Source organism: Schistocerca nitens, chromosome 12, assembly GCF_023898315.1.
Source record: "Schistocerca nitens isolate TAMUIC-IGC-003100 chromosome 12, iqSchNite1.1, whole genome shotgun sequence".
Classification (NCBI taxonomy): domain Eukaryota; kingdom Metazoa; phylum Arthropoda; class Insecta; order Orthoptera; family Acrididae; genus Schistocerca; species Schistocerca nitens.
In genome coordinates this window covers 90,103,610-90,124,888 of record NC_064625.1, presented here as the reverse complement: position 1 = coordinate 90,124,888, position 21,279 = coordinate 90,103,610, and positions in this window count along the sequence as shown.

The following is a 21,279-nucleotide window of genomic DNA, read 5'->3' as shown; positions in this document are numbered from 1 at the left end:
AAGTTCTAGGGGACTGATGACCTCAGATGTTAAGTACCATAGTGCTCAGAGCCATTTGAACCATTATACGACGTTTGGAATGAGTAACTACATAGATGTATTCACAGATGGGTCTAAATAGGCACAGTACGTCGGCTGCTCTGTTTTCCCTGATAGTGTTGTCAAGATCCGGTCACCTTTAGATTTAACTGTCTTCGACGCCAAATTATACGCGATCTAGTGGGCGCTGGCGTACATGAGATGGGTTGTGCCTGCTAAATTTCACTTCCGACTCTACACGAGTGTCCTTAAACCCTCTGCAATATCTGTACACAGCAGGTAAACTGGTCCAGGATGTCCAGGATCCCCTTGTCCACTTACAAAGGCTGGGGAGGGGGGTGTCTTCCTGATACGCACCGGGGTATGTATTTATTAGTTAGCTAGTTACATGTTCCACAGATCATTTGAACGACTCTTTTATCGAAACTATGTGGAACGAGTCAGTTTACAGGATATGTATAAATAATTAGTGTGAACATTAATGAAGAAATTATCAGCTTTCAAGTAGAAATTCGTCAATGGAATAGGAGTTGTCCAGCAGAAATAATTTTAAATTAGATTTAGAACTTGCTTCACTACCTGTTAGACATTCAATGTTGTTGGGAAGACGATCAAAAATTTTTGTTACTGCATATTGATCTCCTTTCTGAGCCACTTTAACAATGGGTAATAAAGGCCATTTTTCCCCCTCTAGCGTAGTATGTATCGACATCACTGTCTCGTCAAATTGTGATGGATTGTTTATGACGAATTTCAGTAGCTAATATATTTATTCTGACGGTGCAGCTAAAACGCGTATTATTCTTACTGCTCGCTTTTGTTCAATCAGTTCTTTATTTCTAAGTGATGAGTTGCCGCAGAAACTTATTGCATAGTACATTATTGAGTGAAAATACGAAAATTTTTGTTAAGAGGTTGATACGTCTGTTTCCAAAATTAGCAATTATACGAAGAGCAAAAGCAGCTGAACTTAATTGTCTGAGAGACTCAGTAACACGATTCTTCCAGTTCAAGTTTTAGCCAATATGTACACCCAAAAATTTGGAGCATTATACCCTATTTACTGACTCCAGCGCATGTGCTGCATCAATTGTTGGCGTGATTGTGTACAGAGTTGAAAGTAGCATGTTCTTGAAAATGTAGGAAGCGTCCATTTTTGGAGAACTGCTTAATAATTCTCTGAAAATATGATTTAACAACTCTTCTGTTGCCTCCCCTGTAATGGATTTTTGTTGTAACAGTAATATCATCTGCCCCGTGTGGTGTTTGCTAGTCCCCCATCGGGCGCCTCCCCAGGTTGCGGATAGATATAGAGGGTGCCGGGGAAATAAAATACCCGTTGTGGACCAAAACTAGCACGGGCAGGGAGAGGTTCGCTCAGCCGCGGTGAAGGCAACCCTCCTAGGGGTAGAGTACCCCAAAATCAAGATTCCTGGTCCTCCAGGTTGGGGGCTGTGCGGAGGGCTACCAACCCACGCATGGAGAAAAAAAAAAAAAAAAAAAAAAACGAAACGGTCAGGATACTCAACGCCAGCCTCGGAAACAGAGCAGGATTTACTGGAACAAAAACTGGCAAAGCTACAAGGAATTCTCTTTTGGATCATGGAATATTAGAAGCCTGTATCGTCCTGGAACTGCCCAAATACTAGCAAACGAATTACGAAAATATAGAGTGCAACTGGTAGCTATCCAAGAAGTAAGATGGCAGGGAACAGGTTCACTGAAAATAGCAGACGGGACAATAATGTATGGAGACTGCGGTCAGCGCCATGAATTCGGAACCGGTTTCTACATTCATAAACCAATAGATGACTCAGTAAGGGAGTTCAAACATGTTAATAACCGTATATCATACATAACTATTCAGACGCAGTGGTTAGACATTACATTTCTAAATGCACACGCACCCACAGAAGATAAGGATGACAACACGAAAGAAGAATTCTACAGCCAACTAGAAGAAACGTACAACTTATTAAGTAGGCACAATGTGAGAATAGTGTTAGGAGATTTTAACGCCAAAGTAGGAAAGGAAGAAATCTACAAGCCAACCATCGGAAATTTTATCGTACACGAGGAAAGTTCAGAGAATGGGGTTCGACTTATAAACTTTGCAATGACAAATGGCCTCACGAGAAGCAGCACAAAATTTCAACATAAACGCATTCATTTAGGAACATGGATATCACCAGATGGGAAGGTAGTCAATCAACTAGATCATGTAGCTATCCAGAAACGATTCCAAAGTAGCATTAAAGGTGTCAGAACCTTTAGGGGAGCGGATTCTGACACAGACCACAAGTTAATAATATCAAAAATGAAAGTGAAACTTAAAAGGAAAGTAAATAGAAATAGAGAATAAATTACAAGAAATAACATAGTAAACCTGGCGAAAGTAGATATAAAAAAAATTTACAAAAGAAGTTAAAAGCAACCTAACAAAACCGAGACTGACCAATGCAGAAACACAGGATGTCGAACGCAGATGGAGACACCAGGGCTGTATTCAAGAAGCAGCTTCCAAAATCATAGGTGAAAGAAAACGACCTAATAAAATTTGGTTTAACACAGTGTCAAGAAAAAGTGCTGGAAAGAAGAAATGAGAGGAATGCATGGATTAAAGAAAGGGATAATATGAGATTGAAGGAAAGATACTATAAACTCCGCCAAGAAACGCAAAGAACCCCAAGCCAAGAGAAAAGGGAATACTATAACAATATGATCAGAGAAGCAGAGGATGATTTCTAACATCACAGGACAAGGCAGATGTATCAAAATACAAAAAAATCCTTTGGTAAATTCAATAAAAGGGAACCGTTTATAAAGGATCAGTATGGGAAAATACTGACCAACAAAAGTGACATACAAAAAAAATGGAAGACATACTTTTCACAACTTCTCAGCTGCAATGACCCACACTCTTACTTCAAATTGGAAGAACCTGATACAACTGATAAGCTGATACAGTTACTACCCCATCAGTAAATGAAATACAGCAAGCAATAAAGAAATTAAAGAATAAGGCTTGTGGCGAGGACAAGATATACGCTGAGTTATTAAAGAATGGAGGCCCACAACTGGAATTAGAAATACAGGCGTTAATAGGAACAATTTGGGAGACGGAAACTATTCCTGCAGATTGGAAAACTGCAATTGTGTGCCCCATATTTAAGAAGAATGATCCACTAGTTTGTGATAACTACAGAGGAACTGCCTTACTGGATGTCACCTACAAAATCTTATCAAGCTGCCTATTAAACAGGCTGATACCAATAACAGAAGAACTGACTGGGGACTACCAATGCGGTTTTCGCAGAAACAGATCCACATTAGATCATTTATTCAGCCTAAGACAAGTAACTGAGAAAGCGTGGGAATTCAATGTAGATGTCCACATATTATTCGTAGATTTTAAAAAGGCCTATGATAGCATACACCTACAGACACTCCTAAATATAATGAAGGAATTTAAAATACCAGCAAATTTAAATTAGTTAAAACGTGTATCGATGAAACTTTATGTCGCATAAAGACACCGGTAGGAGAAACTGAAGATTTTAATGTGTGCACTGGACTGAGACAAGGGGATGCCATTTCAATTATTTTATTTAACCTTGTCCTAGAGAAGATCGATAGAGAATTTTCTAAAACCAGTCCACAAGGCATCCAACTACAGGATGTGAACATTACAAGACTTGCCTATGCAGATGGTGTAGCACTAATAAGTAGTTCCAAAAGAGAATTAATCAGAATGATGCAAAATAACTACAAAATTGCTGAGAAAAGAGGATTACATGTTAATAAAGAAAAGACAGAATACCTGCCCGTAAGTAACAAAACCAGAAAAGATGCACGTCTGACTGTAGATGGATTCAATTTCAAGACTGTTGACCACTTCAAGTACTTAGGAAGTATTTTTAGTAATAACAACAGATAAAGAAATAGATGCCTGTTTATCAACAGCAAACAAGACACTTTTTAGTTTCATCAAAATTCTAAGAAAAAGATCACTTAGCAGTAACTTCAAAATCCGCTTATATCAATCGACCATTATACCTGTGATGTTATATGGATGTGAAACATTAATATTTAGAAAGAAAGATGAAGAAAAACTGTTAATATTCGAAAGTACTAAGGAAAATTTTTGGACCTGTATACGACGAAAATAACATGGAATGGAGAATAGGAAGAAATGAAGAATTAAGAGGGCTGTACGAACACCGTAACTTCGTCGAAGTGCTCAGGAGGAGAAGGTTGAATTGGGCAGGCCACATAGCAAGAATGACAGAGAACAGACTACGTGGAATGGCATTCAGCGGAACAATAGATGGAACGAGAAGAAGAGGGAGACCCAGAATCAGATGGCGGGATAACATTCGGGAGGACACAGTGAGCGTGAACAGCAACAGCAACTGGACAAACAGCGCACTGGACAGGCAGAAGTGGAAGAGGCTCATAGAGCAGGCGTATGGTCAATAAGGCTTTAATTTTTGTTGTTGTTGTGGGATCTAAAATTTAAAAAACCTCTCTCACACCGGCCTGATTTAGCTTCACTGATCAGGATAGTAAAAACATGCGTATATTAAGGGAATTTTCATTCACAAAGCAGGCTTATCACATTCACACAGTTCAATACTGTTCTATCCTGATTAAATTGAGCTTAACTTAAATTCCATAAGGCAGTGAAGCAATTTCGAAGTCTCGGTGCGACGAAAATTGTCAGTCGATCTCCTGAAAACATTTGTAATAATTGTTAACTTTCGGTGATCACATGGGGAGGACCGGAGATCTGCTGGTAAGATCGTGTTAGCCTATTTTTAGGAAGTAATAAACTGGATATCTTGAGCATACAAGACGGCACGTTCGTCCAGTGTAAATCAGACGTTCCCCACTGATCCCGTGCAACACAGCGTAGTAAGCAGACACTCTCAATAATAATCAGTTAAATAATACGCGAACACACTTACTTTAGTTCATGTATTAAATTCCTTCTCATACAGAATCTCATCAAGATGGCGACTAGCTCAACAATACATACATATACATCCTCCTCCTTTCACGGCTAATCGGCAAGATCTCCTTCATTCTTTTCATAAGAGAAAACATAGATAGCAGAGAAGCTATTCCATGGAGTAAATGGGCGCTCCAAGGAATAATAGGGCTTGAAACTACTTTGCATTGATAATCATCGTATATTAAAGTTTAGGAATCGGTAAGATAAGAAGAGATATTTCGAGATATGTACTGAGTTATATAATTTATAAAATTTCTGAAAATATCGCGCAGAGACCGCTGCAAGAGACATTACAAGGCCCTTGCCACATGTAAAGTAAAAAAAAAAAATTAAAAGTAATATCATCTACAAAAAATATTAATTTCGCCTGTTGAATGTTAAGTGGAAGATCATTCGCACATATAAGGAACACGAGTGGACCAAAAATTGAACCCTGTGGAATACCCTTTGTGAATTTTTTTCCACCCATCACTAAAATTTCCTGCCTTTCCGACACTGTCTGAATTATTCAGCGAAACCTTCTGCATTCTGTTTGATAAGCATGCCAGTATGTGTACTAAGGGAATCTAAGTGGCGGATATGGCAACTAAGGAGGCGTGACGCAATAATTAGATAATTCATTATGCTGTCCCTCCCACATATTGCCACCTCACTGTTGAGGTACAGTGTCATATCGACCCTCGTCGTTAATCCTCCCGGCGGATCTGACCCGGAGCAGGCGCACCTCCCCGTGGCAGAAGCGACTCTGCCAAGCACAGCTATCCGGGCGTACCCAAATAAACAACATCTAGCATCCAGTATACACCAGGACCTCCCACGTAGACACTCTACTTCAAGGCCTGCGCGATACGTGGTCACTATTTTGAGAGCAGTGTGTGGTGACATCAGTGCGGTTGCAATTGAGACGCACGGCGCACAGGCCGGACAGAAAATCGCGGCCGCAGACAAGACAGGCCCGCGGCGAATCCCCTCTAGTGGCGCGGCGCTCGGCTCGGCTCGGCTCTTGGTATTCTGCACGCGGCCGCAAGAGGAGGAGTGGCGACCGTGCGGTCGCTGCCAGCAATGGCGGCGGCTGTGGCGCTGGTGGGAGGTGGCGAAAGAACGGCGGGGGCAGTCCTCGCCTCAGGTTCGGAGGACATCGCTAAACTGGCAAAAGCCCCGATGTCAGCACAAAATTCCGATTCTACATCTACATCTATATCTATATTTATACGCCGCAAGCCACCCAAAGTTGTGTGGCGGAGGGCATTTTACGTTCCGCTGTCATTACCTCCCTTTCCTGTTCCAGTCGCGAATGGTTCCCGGGAGCAACGACTGCCGGAAAGCCTCCGTGCGCGCTCGAATCGCTCTAATTTTACATTCGTGATCTCCTCGGGAGGTATGAGTAGGGGGAAGCAATATATTCGATACCTCATCCAGAAACGCACCCTCTCGAAACCTGGACGACAAGCTACACCGCGATGCAGAGCGCCTCTCTTGCAGAGTCTGCTAAACATCTCCGTAACGCTATCACGCTTACCAAATAACCCTGTGACGAAACGCGCCGCTCTTCTTTGGATCTTCTCTATGTCCACTGTCAACTGGACCTGGTACGGATCCCACATTGATGTGCAATACTCAAGTATAGGTCGAACGAGTGCTTCCTAAGCCACCTCCTTTGTTGATGGACTACATTTTCTAAGGACTCTCCCAATGAACCTCAACCTGGCACCCACCTTACCAACAATTAATTTTTTATGATCATTCCACTTCAAATCGTTCCGTACGCATACTCCCAGATATTTTACAGAAGTAACTGCTACCAGTGTTTATTCCGCTATCATATAATCATGCAATAAAGGATCCTTCTTTCTAGGTATTCGCAGTACATTACATTTGTCTATGTTAAGGGTCAGTTGCCACTCCCTGCACCAAGTGCCTATCCGCTGCAGATCTTCCTGGATTTCGCTGCAATTTTCTAATGCTGCAACTTCTATGTATACTACAGCATCATCCGCGAAAAGCCGCATGGAACTTCCGACGCCTTCTACTAGGTCAAGTCCCGAGCCACTTTGAAAATCTGCGAAGCTGAAATATCCCAGACACGATCAAATTAGTTAGTCACTCTCGCCGTTTTCTACCCGTCCATGGACCAACAAAAATTCTCAGCCCTTTTATTTACGTTAGGGATTGAAAACCCAAGATCACACATGAAGTCTTCTTTACTTGGCCTAATTGCTAGTCTCGGTTAACAATCCCATCTTCAGACCTAAGATACAGAACAGATTTTTTCCGATGTTAGAAAAATACAAATGCTTACAGAATGCGCATAATATTGTAGCGGAGTTCAAACGTATATACAAGAAATAATTACGAAATACATTCCATGAATCATCGTTAATTAATGGCGGTGTCATTAAGGCTTCACATATAGTTGAAATTCCTTCTTAAAATGACAACATCCATACTTGACACAACCAGAAATAGCTTTTCATCGTTCGTATTCAGTGTGATTGTACGATGGTGATAAAGCGAAAGGGTTATGTCGCTGCAGCTCAGTAACTGACATGATGAAATGATGTAAATACTGATTGTGTCATTTACTGAGAAGGGAAATTCCACATCCCACTCACCTCAGATTTATTGGTAAGACTGCCCAGTGGGTAATCCCTCAAAAACTGAACGCAGATCAAGTACGAAAACAGGAAGAAGGTGTACTGAAATGTGAAAAAAAAGCAAAATGAAAAGAGTGAACGGTCCAAGCTCAGCAAGTGCAATACTGAGCGTATATCAACATCCACGGCGTCGTCGCTAAGTTGTCACGGTGCTGATCTGTGAAACAGACGAAACGTATTCTAATCTTCCTCGTGTCACTTATTTTTATTTATTTTCACAGCATTATGAACTGTCAGTCCGGTCGTTGAAATGTTTTGTTCTCTTTCTGCAGTCTTGGCAGTTTCACACTTTGCACTGCTTCTAGAATATGAGTCATGTGGTAAGAACACGTTACCGTCGCAAGTAAACGTAATGAATAGTGAGAGCAGGGCAGGCAACACACAGACGTCTCACAGAAATAACAAAGAAGAAACAAACGGATGTGAACTATGTTGTTGTTGTTGTTGTTGCCCTCAGTCCTGAGACTAGTTTGGTGCAGCTCTCCATGCTACTCTATCCTGTGCAAGCTTCTTCATCTCCCAGTACTTACTGCAACCTACATACTTGTGAATCTGTTCAGTGTATTCATCTCTTGGTCCCCCTATACGATTTTTACCCTCCACGCTGCCCTCCAATACTGAATTGGTGATCCCTTGATGCCTCAGAACATGTCCTACCAGCCGATCCCTTCTTCTAGTCAGGTTGTGCCACAAACTCTTGTTCTAGTCAGGTTGTGCCACAAACTCTTCTTCTAGTCAGGTTGTGCCACAAACTCTTCTTCTAGTCAGGTCGTGCCACAAACTCTTCTTCTAGTCAGGTTGTGCCACAAACTCTTCTTCTAGTCAGGTTGTGCCACAAACTCCTCTTCTCCCCAGTTCTATTCAATACCTCCTCATTAGTTATGTGATCTACCCATCTAATCTTCAGCATTCTTCTGTAGCACCACATTTCGAAAGCTTCTATTCTCTTCTTGTCCAAACTGGTTATCGTCCACGTTTCACTTCCATACATGGCTACACTCCATACACATACTTTCAGAAACGATTTCCTGACACTTAAATCTATACTCGACGTTAACAAATTTCTCTTCTTCTGAAACGCTTTCCTTGCCATTGCCAGTCTACATTTTATATCCTCTCTACTTCGACCATCATCAGTTATTTTTCTCCCCAAAGGGCAAAACTCCGTTACTACTTTATGCTTCTCATTTCCTAATCTAATTCCCTCAGCTTCACCCGATTTAATTCGACTACATTCCATTATCCTCGTTTTGCTTTTGTTGATGTTCATCTTATATCCTCCTTTCAAGACACTGTCCATTCCGTTCAACCGCTCTTCCATGTCATTTGCTGTGAACTACGTTACAACAAAGGAATTCTAGAGTCAAAGCTTCCTAAATAGAACGCAACTTCGAAAAGGTTAAAAACATGTGTTTTGATAGAGCACGGTGAAACTGTGTGATTGTGAAACCGTTGCGTTCATTTGTTGCAACGTATCTGACAAACTATTCATGTTTTCATCATTTACTTGGGAGTGATCACATTCATACGAACACCTAAATCGGGCAAGGAGCCATATCTCACTCACTTACCAGGCGTACAAATTAAGTGGGTCGGTAAAAGATTCCTGTCATACGACACAAATACTGTCACTAGTGCTGTGTATGACATACCAAAGTGTTTTTCTGGTGGAGGATTCGGTTGACTTGTTTTCAAACGTTTGCGGTTCCCGTACGAAAGCCACTTCTTTTCGGCTGCTAATAGGGTAGTTGTGCAGAGTCAACTTTTATTATAGGTCCCTACTTTGCACCTCACGGTTGCAAACGAACGTTCCACCACGAGACAGACTCAGGTTTTGAATACAGCCAACAGCGGATAAAAAGAAAAAAAGGAAATCGCACGAGAGAGATGTGAACACGGCTCGCCCGCTTGGCAGTCCAGCATCGTGACAATATAAAACCACGACGCCGCTGCTATTTCTGGCTGCTCTATATTGCACTTGTCCTTGGACCGATCATTGTTTCTACCTTGCGTTTTTTTCACACTTCAGTACACCTCCCTCCTGTTTTCGTGCTCGATCTGTGTCCAGTTTCTGACGGGGTACCCACTGGGCCATCTTACCACTGAATCTTAGGGCAATACGATGGGGAGTTTCCTTTGTTATCTACAATTACATAACCCTTTTGTTTCATCACCATCGTTCAATTATATTGGCCACGAACGATGAAACGCGATTTCTAATTATGTCATGTATGGATGTTGTCATTTTAAGAAAGATTCTAATGATGTGTGAAGCGGTAATGACAGCATCACTAATCAACAATGTTTAATGGTATCTATTCAACATGGGAAATGTCTGTTTTATATCTTAGATCTGTAGACGGCTAGATTGTTAGGCGCAACTAATAATCACTCTAAGTAAAGAAGATTTCATGTGCGATCTTGACTTCATGGGTTTTCAGTCTCTAACATAAATAAAAGATTTGCAACAGATCACGAATCTCCGGGATAACAATGTAGAGAAACTAGATAAAATTCTCAACCTCACTTTTCAAGCAGTCGCTCTTCCAGTCGCGAAGTATTTCGATACTGGTGGGAATGGCGACCAATACAGACTTGCACTAAATTTAGCACTGTGTGCACTGAAGAAAAAAAAAAGTCGCTGGACCAGGAAATGGCTAAAATTAAGACATTTGTAAGTATACCCGTGAAAATATGCTAGAGGAAACAGTACACTCAGAACCCGATGATTACGTCATATTCTTCGGAACGGTCAAAGCTTTAATAACTGAGTTACTTCGCCATCACGTTGACAAAGAAGCCACAAAGATGTGAAATTTCTAATCACTTCTTCTGATGACAGTTCTTCAAAATATCATAACCTGGAAACATATACATCGTCCGTGGAAGATTCAAATGGCTCTGAGCACTATGGGACTCAACATCTTAGGTCATAAGTCCCCTAGAACTTAGAACTACTTAAACCTAACTAACCTAAGGACATCACACACATCCATGCCCGAGGCAGGATTCGAACCTGCGACCGTAGCTGTCGGGCGGTTCCAGCCTGAAGCGCCTAGAACCGCTGGGCCACACCGGGCGCCTATTGTTAATTTGTGTTTATCATTGATCGTAGTTTCCATAGCTGTGAAAACCCATAATACAATGACACCAACACCACTACTGGCCATTAAAATTTCTACACCAAGAAGAAATGCAGCTGATAAACGGGTATTAATTGGACAAATATACTAGAACTGACATGTGATTACATTTTCACGCAATTTGGGTGCGTAGATCCTGAGAAATCAGTACCCAGAACAACCACCTCTAGCCGTAATAACGGCCTTGATACACCTGGGCATTGAGTCAAACAGAGCTTGGATGGCGTGTACAGGTACAGCTCCCCATGCAGCTTCAACACGATACCATAGTTCATCAAGAGTAGTAACTGGCGTATTGTAACGAGCCAGTTGCTCGGCTACCACTGACCAGACGTTTTCAATTGGTGAGAGATCTGGAGAATGTGCTGGCCAGGACAGCAGTCGAACATTTTCTGTGTGCAGGAAGCCAGTACAGGACGCGCAACATGCGGTCGTGCATTATCCTGCTGAAATGTAGGGATTCGCAGGGATCGAATGAAGGATAGAGCCACGGGTCGTAACACATCTGAAATGTAACGTCCACTGTTCAAAGTCCCGTCAATGCGAACAAGAGGTCACCGTGACGTGTAACCAATGGCACCCTATATCATCACGCCGGGTGATATGCCAGTATGGGATGACAAATACACGCTTCTAATGTGCGTTCACCGCGATGTCGCCATACGCGGATGGGACCATCACGATGCTGTAAACAGAACCTGGATTCATCCGAAAAAATGACGTTTTGCCATTCGTTCACCCAGGTTCGTCTTTGAGTACACCATCGCAGACGCTCCTGTGTGTGATGCAGCGTCAAGGGTAACCTCAGCCGTGGTCTCCGAGCTGATACTCCATGATGCTGCAAACGTCGTCAAACTGTTCGTGCAGATGGTTGTCGTCTTGTAAACGTCCTCATCTGTAGACTCAGGGATCGAGACGTGGCTGCACGATCCGTTACAGCCATGCGGATAAGATGCCTGTCATCTCGACTGCTAGTGATACGAGGCCGTTGTGATCCAGCACGGCGTTCTGTTTTACGCTCCTGAACCCACCGATTCCATATTCTGCTAACAATCATTGGATCTCGACCAACGCGAGCAGCAATGTCGCGATACGATAAACCGCAATCGCGATAGCCTACAATCCGACCTTTATCAAAGTCTGAAACGTGATGGTACGCATTTCTCCTCCTTACACGAGGCATCAAAACAACATTTCACCAGGCAACGCCGGTCAACTGCTGTTTGTGTACGAGAAATCGGTTGGAAACTTTCCCCATGTCAGCACGTCGACGTGATGTTGGCTGTAAGAGCGCAGCAAGCGACAACCAAAGGGGTTTTCGGCCTGGAATCCGACTGACTGGAGTAGAATTGTCTTCAGTGATGAATTCAGTTTCAGACTCAGCCGTTCTGGAAAAGCTGCGTGGCTTACATTTCAACAAGATAATGCACGCCCTCACACAGTGAGTTTCTACTGTTTGTCTTCGTGCTTGCCAAACCCTACCTCGGTCAGTACAATTGCCAGATCTCTCCCCAACTGAGGACGTTTGCAGCCTTATGGACAGGGCGTTTCAACCAGCTAGCGATTTTCAGGATTTAATGCGCCAGTTGGACAGAACTGGGCACGATATCCATCAGGATACCCAATGACTCTGTCAATACCAAGCCGAATAACTGCTTGAAACAATGGCTAGATGTTGACCAACGTATTATTTATTTTCTCAGCTTGTGAAGCTCCTTCTCTTGAAAAATCATCCAAATTTTCTGAAACTGTAATCTTTGTTTGTATACGTGCAACACATCTACGGATTACCGTCTCACTCGGTTAATTCCTTCGTGGTGCAACGTTTTTTTTCCTCTCTCTCTCTCTCTCTCTCTCTCTCTCTCTCTCTCTCTCTCTCTCTCTCAGAGTGCATCTCTGTTGCTGTGTTACAAGTCACATGCGTCATAGTCTACTCTAAACAGAAATATGCGTTCTGATATAGCAGTATACAGGGTGGTCCATTGATCGTGACCGGGCCAAACATCTCACAAAATAAGCGTCAAACGAAAAAACTACAAATAACGAAACTTGTCTAGCTTGATGTGGGAAACCAGAAGCCGCTATGGTTGGCCCGCTAGATGGCGCTGCCATAGGTCAAACGGTTATCAAATGCGTTTTTTAAAATAGGAAACCCCTTTTTTATTACATATTCGTGTACTACGTGAAGAAATATGAATGTTTTCAGTTGGACCACCTTTTTCGCTTTGCAATAGATGGCGCTGTAATAGTCGCAAACGTGTAAGTACGTGGTATCACGTAACATTCCGCCAGTGCGGACGGTATTTGCTTCGTGATACATTACGCGTGTTAAAATGGGCCGTTTACCAATTGCGGAAAAGGTCGATATCGTATTGATGTGTGGCTATTGCGATCAAAATGCCCAACGGGCGTGTGCTATGTATGCTGCTCGGTATCCTGGACGACATCATCCAAGTGTCCGGACCCGTTCGCCAGATAGTTACGTTATTTAAGGAAACAGGAAGTGTCCAGCCACATGTGAAACGTCAACCACGACCTGCAACAGATGATGATGCCAAAGTAGGTGTTTTAGCTGCTGTCGCGGCTAATCCGCACATCAGTAGCAGACAAACTGCGCGAGAATCGGGAATCTCAAAAACGTCGTGTTGAGAGGAATGTCGTTACACGTATTGCCAACTGCTTTGACGTTGACGGACATCATTTTGAGTATTTATTGCATTAATATGGTGTTTACAGGTAATCACGCTGTAACAGCATGCGTTCTCAGGAATGTTAAGTTCACAAAGGTACATGTATCACATCGGAACAATCGAAATAAAATGTTGAAACGTACCTACGTTCTGTATTTTAATTTAAAATACCTACCTGTTAGCCGGCCGCGGTGGTCTCGCGGTTCTAGGCGCGCAGTCCGGAACCGTGCGACTGCTACGGTCGCAGGTTCGAATCCTGCCTCGGGCATGGATGTGTGTGATGTCCTTAGGTTAGTTAGGTTTAAGTAGTTCTAAGTTCTAGGGGGCTGATGACCATAGCAGTTGAGTCCCATAGTGCTCAGAGCCATTTGAACCTACCTGTTACCAACTGTGCGTCTAAAATTGCGAGCCATATGTTTGTGACTATCACAAAGCGAAAAAAGTGGTCCAACTAAAACATTCATATTTCCTTACGTACTACACGAATATGTAATAAAAATGTGGGTTCCTATTTTAAAAAACGTAGTTGATATCCGTTTGACCTATGGCAGCGTCATCTAGCGGGCCAACCATAGCGCCATCTGGTTTCCCCCTTCAACTTAGACAAGTTTCGTTGCTTGTACAGGGTGTTTCAAAAATGACCGGTATATTTGAAACGGCAATACAAACTAAACGAGCAGCGATAGAAATACACCGTTTGTTGCAATATGCTTGGGACAACAGTACATTTTCAGGCAGACAAACTTTCGAAATTACAGTAGTTACAATTTTCAACAACAGATGGCGCTGCGGTCTGGGAGACGCTATAGTACGATATTTTCCACATATCCACCATGCGTAGCAATAATATGGCGTAGTCTCTGAATGAAATTACCCGAAATCTTTGACAACGTGTCTGGCGGAATGGCTTCACATGCAGATGAGATGTACTGCTTCAGCTGTTCAATTGTTTCTGGATTCTGGCGGTCCACCTGGTCTTTCAAGTGTCCCCACAGAAAGAAGTCACAGAGGTTCATGTCTGGCGAATTTTACACGATCATCGAAATATTCATTCAGGAAATTAAAGACGTCGGCCGTGCGATGTGGCCGGGCACCATCTTGCAAAAACCACGAGGTGTTCGCAGTGTCGTCTAAGGCAGTTTGTACCGCCACAAATTCACGAAGAATGTCCAGATAGCGTGATGCAGTAATCGTTTCGGATCTGAAAAATGGGCCAATGATTCCTTTGGAAGAAATGGCGGCCCAGACCAGTACTTTTTGAGGATGCAGGGACGATGGGACTGCAACATGGGGCTTTTCGGTTCCACATATGCGCCAGTTCTGTTTATTGACGAAGCCGTCCAGGTAAAAATAAGCTTCGTCAGTAAACCAAATGCTGCCCACATGCATATCGCCGTCATCAATCCTGTGCACTATATCGTTAGCGAATGTCTCTCGTGCAGCAATGGTAGCGGCGCTGAGGGGTTGCCGCGTTTGAATTTTGTATGGATAGAGGTGTAAACTCTGGCGCATGAGACGATACGTGGACGTTGGCGTCATTTGGACCGCAGCTGCAACACGGCGAACGGAAACCCGAGGCCGCTGTTGGATCACCTGCTGCACTAGCTGCGCGTTGCCCTCTGTGGTTGACGTACGCGGTCGCCCTACCTTTCCAGCACGTTCATCCGTCACGTTCCCAGTCCGTTGCAATTTTTCAAACAGATCCTTTATTGTATCGCTTTTCGGTCCTTTGGTTACATTAAACCTCCGTTGAAAACTTCGTCTTGATGCAACAACATTGTGTTCTAGGCGGTGGAATTCCAACACCAGAAAAATCCTCTGTTCTAAGGAATAAACCATGTTGTCTACAGCACACTTGCACGTTGTGAACAGCACACGCTTACAGCAGAAAGACGACGTACAGAATGGCGCACAGACTGCGTTGTCTTCTATATCTTTCACATCACTTGCAGCGCCATCTGTTGTTGAAAATTGTAACTACTGTAATTTCGAAAGTTTGTCCGCCTGAAAATGTACTGTTGTCCCAAGCATATTGCAACAAACGGTGTATTTCTATCGCTGCTCGTGTAGGTTTTATTGCCGTTTCAAAAATACCGGTCAGTTTTGAAACACCCTGTAGTTTCTTCGTTTGACGCTTATTTCGTGATATATTTGGCCCGGTGACGGTCAATGGACCACCCTGTAGATCAGGGTTCCTTTTTTATTTCAAAAAATCCCCAAACTGGATAATGCGCTTGCAGATGGCGAAACAGTGTATCGGTAGGGTTGACTGCAGCCCCCACGGACTTCGCTGATGGGATTATCGCAGCTGCGGAAATGAAACGACGAACTCCTGGATTTCTTGGGCGTGTACGATAGTCCATGGTGCGAGTTGCCGTACACTACGCCGTGATCATGGTTGTTGAAAGTTTCGAACAATACCTGCAACGTTAAGCTTATGCATTTGTTATCTGCTGTACTGTACGCTGACAGAACAGACGGAATAGAATGGGATAAAGTGGAAGAACACAGACTTAACACATCGTGATAAAAGTGAACGTGTTTCATCTGAGGGTTGTCGCATTGCTCTGTGTTGTGTGCTGTACGTTATCGTTATCGGATATTACTCGTTTCTTCACTGTCGTGAAGGTGTTTTTACAGAAAGTGTAGGTAGGCTGTTTAGGTTTTCTTATTAGTAACGCCACGTAGCGCTCTGTATGAAAATCACTGGCTGTGCTGTGTGCAGTCTGTGGCTAGTTCGCATTGTTGTCTGCCATTGTAGTGTTGGGCTGTTGGCTGTTAACAGCGCGTAGCGTTGCGCAGTTGGAGGTGAGCCGCCAGCAGTGGTGGATGTGGGGGGAGAGGTGGCGCAGTTTTGAGAGCGGATGATCTGGACAGCGACAGTAAATTTGTAAGACTGGATGTCATGAACTGATTATATATATATATATATATATATATATATATATATATATATATATGACTTTTGAACACTATTAAGGTAAATACATTGTTTGTTCTCTATAAAAATCTTTCTTTTGCTAACTATGCCTATCAGTAGTTAGTGCCTTCAGTAGTTTGAATCTCTTATTTAGCTGGCAGTAGTGGCGCTCGCTGTATTGCAGTAGTTCGACTAATGAAGATTTTTGTGAGGTAAGTGATTTGTGAAACGTATAGGTTAATGTTAGTCAGGACCATTCTTTTGTAGGGATTATTGAAAGTCAGATTGCGTTGCGCTAAAAATATTGTGTGTCAGTTTAGTGTTGATCAGAATAAGTAAAGAGAGTAATGTCTGAGTACGTTCAGTTTTGCTCAGCTCTTTGAAAATCAAATAATGTAAGAGGTTTATCAGCACAGTAATTCATTAATTTTTCTAAGGGGACGTTTCAAAAGAAGTGTGACTGAGGTAATAAACCTAATAAATCATAATTAAATTATTACTCCGTAAGGAGCAGGCAACGCCCTTGCCGCAGTGGATACACCGGTTCCCGTGAGATCACCGAAGTTAAGCGCTGTCGGGCGCGGCCAACAGTTGTATGGGTGACCATCCGGCCGCCATGCGCTGTTGCCATTTTTCGGGGTGCACTCAGCCCCGTGATGCCAATTGAGGAGCTACTCGACTGAATAGTAGCAGCTCCAGTCAAATAAAATCATCATAGCAACTGGGAGAGCGGTGTGCTGACCACACGCCGCTCCTATCTGCATCCTCATCTGATGACACGGCGGTCGGATGGTCCCGATGGGCGGCCACTTGTGGACTCAAGACGGAGTGCTGAGTGCTGTAACGAACAGCCAGAGACCGTGTGTCTGTTGTACCAAAACAATCAGAAGGTATCCCTGTAGAACTTCTGAAACGCTGTCGATGGAGATTTGGTGCACCCTGTAACCTATGAAGAATGTCCGGGCAGCCACCCAGCTTCCTGTTTCGGAGAATGAACTACCCAGTGGACTGATTTGGGTACGGTGTGGACACGAAACTGTGGTCTGAGGCCAAGAAACAATGGCATCCACAACTTGCCGTCGTCTCCTCAACAATAAAGACAAAGGTGGCATTGTATATAGCCAGTCGTTGCGAAGTATTCACTATTAGCGGACGTGATTGCAGTTGTGACAGGGTAGGGCTATTGCAGTTACCACTAACAGTGGTGGCCCATGCAAAATTTTACCAGCGTGCTACAAAACCACAGAAATAACTTCGTCCGAACAGGCCTTGAAAGGATATGGAGGGGCATGTGGTCAGCACACCGCTCTCCCGGCCGTGAGCACAGAAATAAACAGTGCACAAATTCGAAAAATACACTCCTGGAAATGGAAAAAAGAACACATTGACACCGGTGTGTCAGACCCACCATACTTGCTCCGGACACTGCGAGAGGGCTGTACAAGCAATGATCACACGCACGGCACAGCGGACACACCAGGAACCGCGGTGTTGGCCGTCGAATGGCGCTAGCTGCGCAGCATTTGTGCCCCGCCGCCGTCAGTGTCAGCCAGTTTGCCGTGGCATACGGAGCTCCATCGCAGTCTTTAACACTGGTAGCATGCCGCGACAGCGTGGACGTGAACCGTATGTGCAGTTGGCGGACTTTGAGCGAGGGCGTATAGTGGGCATGCGGGAGGCCGGGTGGACGTACCGCCGAATTGCTCAACACGTGGGGCGTGAGGTCTCCACAGTACATCGATGTTGTCGCCAGTGGTCGGCGGAAGGTGCACGTGCCCGTCGACCTGGGACCGGACCGCAGCGACGCACGGATGCACGCCAAGACCGTAGGATCCTACGCAGTGCCGTAGGGGACCGCACCACCACTTCCCAGCAAATTAGGGACACTGTTGCTCCTGGGGTATCGGCGAGGACCATTCGCAACCGTCTCCATGAAGCTGGGCTACGGTCCCGCACACCGTTAGGCCGTCTTCCGCTCACGCCCCAACATCGTGCAGCCCGCCTCCAGTGGTGTCGCGACAGGCGTGAATGGAGGGACGAATGGAGGCGTGTCGTCTTCAGTGATGAGAGTCGCTTCTGCCTTGGTGCCAATGATGGTCGTATGCGTGTTTGGCGCCGTGCAGGTGAGCGCCACAATCAGGACTGCATACGACCGAGGCACACAGGGCCAACACCCGGCATCATGGTGTGGGGAGCGATCTCTTACACTGGCCGTACGCCACTGGTGATCGTCGAGGGGACACTGAATAGTGCACGGTACATCCAAACCGTCATCGAACCCATCGTTCTACCATTCCTAGACCGGCAAGGGAACTTGCTGTTCCAACAGGACAATGCACGTCCGCATGTATCCCGTGCCACCCAACGTGCTCTAGATGGTGTAAGTCAACTACCCTGGCCAGCAAGATCTCCGGATCTGTCCCCCATTGAGCATGTTTGGGACTGGATGAAGCGTCGTCTCACGCGGTCTGCACGTCCAGCACGAACGCTGGTCCAACTGAGGCGCCAGGTGGAAATGGCATGGCAAGCCGTTCCACAGGACTACATCCAGCATCTCTACGATCGTCTCCATGGGAGAATAGCAGCCTGCATTGCTGCGAAAGGTGGATATACACTGTACTAGTGCCGACATTGTGCATGCTCTGTTGCCTGTGTCTATGTGCCTGTGGTTCTGTCAGTGTGATCATGTGATGTATCTGACCCCAGGAATGTGTCAATAAAGTTTCCCCTTCCTGGGACAATGAATTCACGGTGTTCTTATTTCAATTTCCAGGAGTGTACGTTAAAATAAAAAGTAGTACTCACTCATTGATGAAAAATGAAGTCAGTATGTCGCAGTTTTCTGCTGTAGAATTTATCTATAACTTTGGAGTCGAAACCCTCAATGTTCATTCCAAAATTCTTCTCAATTCTTCTGCCTAACCACAGCTTCAGAATACAGGTCATATTCGGATAAAACGGCCGAATATTTGCGAGAAAGAAGAATCTAAAAGTCATTGCTGATCCCAGAATCTGTTACAAAGAAGAAGGAAAAAAAATATTAGCATACGACAGGACGTGAAACTAATACTTTTGCTTCCATAAGTAGACGGCTCCAGCCACATCACCTCATTGAAAACATGAAACATTTAACAACATTATTATTTACTTTAGCGTCTCTTGAAAACATTTACTACCAATGCATTATTAACTGACGTTTAATTATAAGAAAATGTACCATGGTTGATGTGTTTGTGATAAATGTTCAATGCACGATTACCAACCTACGTATGGGTGAAACATAGTGCTTTTCGATTGGCCTTTCAGTTCTTACTTGTTATTCGTCTCTTAGTTGGAGCTAAGATGCTATGATAGTGATATTGGAAGACTGTGTTATTTCTGTTCGTGGCTGTACTGATGTGGTGCTGCAAGGACTTTAGCACATCAGGGCCGGCAGGGGTGACATCACGTCAGACCATGCACAATCAAACACAGACACCTGGATTGTAGTGTGTGGCTGAAATCAATTCAGCACTTGTCATGGTTTCTAGCTGTTGTGGAGAGAACACAAAAAAGTATTATTTTGTATTCCAATATGCATTCCAAAAGAAATGGCATAATTTTAGTATGATTTTCGGCTCGGTTTCGAAGAGAGATGGCATAATTTTAGAGAGACATTTACAGGATGCTGTAGCGCATTAGCACATGATCACCGGCCACCACTGAACAATAACATTTCCGAAGACTGATATGAAGTTTAATACGTTATTATCAAAATATATTCTGTTTTCTTCTAAGTAGTCCACTTCCATTACAAAAGGAACTGTCATGAAAGTGAGATTACTAGTTATTTTATAGGAGCAGAACGTGTTTTACTGCAGTCAGATGCCAAATGTAGTGACCAGTCAGAACTTCTATACCAGTGTAACTAACCTGTTTCTACGGGTTATTACGTTAAGATTAGGATCGCCGCCGACTAACCGTACGACTAATCAAAGGTTTGGCCGAGTCGGAGAATGAATTAATTTGATCACAGATCAAAAACTCATGGAAAAGCATACGTCGTGATTTCGCTCACAGGGGATGCGATGTAATTAATAGTAATGTCCGTGCACTGTTCACGAGAACCTAACATTTAAAATAAAATAGAAAATGCATGAACACTGCATAAGATCAGCTCCCAGCAACACACCTGAAAATAAGACTTAATCTAAAGCATTTGTTTTGAAATAAAAGGGGAAACTAATCGCTGGACCTGTGCGTAAGGAAACGCGTTGGATGTGCTAACGGGAAAGCTACAAGGTGAGTGGCTTAGGTGCAAAAACGTAACCTCGGAACACAAGAGAAAATTGTAGATAAAATCATTTATTCCTAAGATATGGATGTGATCCATATACACAAATCCTGGTAATATTAATTCCTAAAACATTAAAGAAAAGCATCGATACATTCACCGTTATAATCTACACCTAAAATCATTGCTATGAATCATTCATACCACTGCTGTTCCCTGATAACAGATCGCAATAACTCTTGAAACGGTACACGTTTCGCAGTACACCCGCGTGCCCACGTGGTTTGTGGAGACGCGATTTCTAGGTATACAGGCACTGCTGAAGGCAAACAACGGGCAGTGATCGAGTTTCTTTTGGCGGAAAACCAGGGCATCTCAGATATTCATAGGCGCTTGCAGAATGTCTACGGTGATCTGGCAGTGGACAAAAGCACGGTGAGTCGTTGGGCAAAGCGTGTGTCATCATCGCCGCAAGGTCAAACAAGACTGTCTGATCTCCCGCGTGCGGGCCGGCCGTGCACAGCTGTGACTCCTGCAATGGCGGAG